Raw genomic sequence first — 2,449 nt, 5'->3', positions numbered from 1 at the left:
AACGTCGACCACCGCTTGGCGACGGATTTAATTCCGTCGCTATATTAATATGAATAGCGACGGATGGTTCCGTCACTAATCCGTCGCAAACACGAAAAAAAATTAAAAAAATTTATTTGAAAATTAATTACCGGGAACTGTACAATTTCTATTTCCTGTACAATTTATATTTTCTGTAAATAAAAAACAAACCACACAAAAAAATTCATATAACAAGAATCTACAACAATTAATCGTTCCACCTTAAAATTAAGAAGTTTAATTATTTACAATTCAACAATTACAATTAGGAAAAATAAAAAAAATAGAACTTCTTCAACACAGTCCTCTAATCATCGCCAAGATTTTGTGCGTCTTCTTGTTCATTGTCTTTATCTGTCCCTTCAGCTCCACTACCCTGATTATCGCTAGCAGCCTACACAAGAAAAGAACAGACAGTATTGATAAACAAAATATAATGAAATAAATTACACACTATATGTGATTCTATCATGTGCTCATGTGTGATCTAAGGCAATAAAAAAACTCTATATGTGATTCTATCATGCTCATATGTGCTCTAAGGCAGTCAAAAAATTGAATATGTGATTATAGCATGTTCATATGTGTTTTAAGGCATCTAAAAAAACTCTATATGTGATTCTACCATGCTCAGATGTGCTTTAAGGCAGGCAAAAAACTATATATGTGATTCGATCATGCTCGTATGTGTGTTAAGGCAGTAAAAAAATTGAATATGTGAATATAGCATGCTCATATGTGCTCTAAGGCAGGAAAAGCCAAAAATTTTATATGTGATTCTATCATAAATGATATATAACATGTTCATATTTGTTCTAAGGCAGTACAAAAACTCTATATGTTATTATAGCATGCTCATATGTGTGCTAAGGCAGTCAAAAAACTGAATATATGATTATAATATGCTCATATGTGTTCTTAGGCAGTCAAAAAACTGAATATGTGATTATAGCATGCTCATATGTGCTATAATGCAGTCAAAAAAACTTTATATGTGATTCTATCATGCTCATATGTGCTCTAAGGTAGACAAAAAGTTTTATATATATATATATATATATATATATATATATATATATATATATATATATATATATATATATATATATGTGATTCTATCATGCTCATATGTGTGCTAAGGCAGTAAAAAAATTGAATATGTGAATATAGCATGCTCATATGTGCTCTAAGGCAGGCAAAGCCAAAAATTTTATATGTGATTCTATCATAAATGATATATAACATGTTCATATGTGTTCTAAGGCAGTCAAAAAATTGAATATGTGATTATAGCATGTTCATATGTGTTCTAAGGCATCTAAAAAAACTCTATATGTGATTCTACCATGCTCAGATGTGCTTTAAGGCAGGCAAAAAACTATATATGTGATTCGATCATGCTCGTATGTGTGCTAAGACAGTCAAAAAATTGAATATGTGAATATAGCATGCTCATATGTGCTCTAAAGCAGTCAAAAAACTGAATATGTGATTATACCTGAGAGGGACCTGAAATCGAAGATCCCCTATCCTGAACAGCGGCCTTGATCTCATTTTGGAGAAAAGAGGCGACGGTGTATTGAAAGTAGTTATTCAGTGATTCATTAATGATCTGGCGTACATCATCACCAGAAAGAATAGTCGGCTGCTTGGAGCTTATGTCGGCGCAAGAAGTCGGTGAGCCGTAACTGGAAGAACCAATAACTGGTGAAGTGTTCATATTACTCCCAAACCCGAACACGCGACCTTTTTTTGGTTCACCTGCATCAGTCACCCATGCTGTAGGATCAAATGATGGATGCTGAGTAGCGTCTTCGCCATATCGCTCTACCATCTGTTGCTCATATGCCTCCTACAAAATAATGTTTAAAGTATTCATTAATAATTAATGATAACATTATGATAACTTGCATATATATTGCAATGATTATTAATAGAATTAATACATACCGTTGTCGTTCTCGCCTTCTCTGATACGAAGACTCCCGTGGTCTTCCGTTTATGTGTTTCTACAAACACATCCTTATATGGTACACTGCCTCCTTTTTCTGCTTTCTGCGAAGTTAAATGACAAAAGATTTAGTACACAAGTTTGCAACAATACTTATAAAATTAATATTATATATTGATGAGTTACCATTTTCTTTAGGTGGCTCCCAAATATCTTAGATCCACCTGTGTGTAGATGGGCTTCGGGCATCTTCGATCGATTTTGTGAAACCTTCGCAGAGCGATTTATAAATGCATCTCCCGCCCACTTATCGCACATTTCATCCCAGTAATCTCTCCTGATAGTAATAGGACCATGGCCCTTCTACAATAATGGATCATTTACTACGCCAGATGTTTTTTTTGCTGCAGTCTTCATAGTGTGCAGCATGTCTGCAAATCGATTGGCAGCCACCTTCTGCCACACCTTCCTTGCATC

This window comes from Nuphar pumila, chromosome 5 (genome assembly GCF_984573655.1).
Source record: "Nuphar pumila chromosome 5, dmNupPumi1.hap1.1, whole genome shotgun sequence".
Lineage (NCBI taxonomy): Eukaryota > Viridiplantae > Streptophyta > Magnoliopsida > Nymphaeales > Nymphaeaceae > Nuphar > Nuphar pumila.
The sequence above is the reverse complement of the archived record's forward strand: the minus strand, read 5'-3'. Positions refer to the sequence as shown.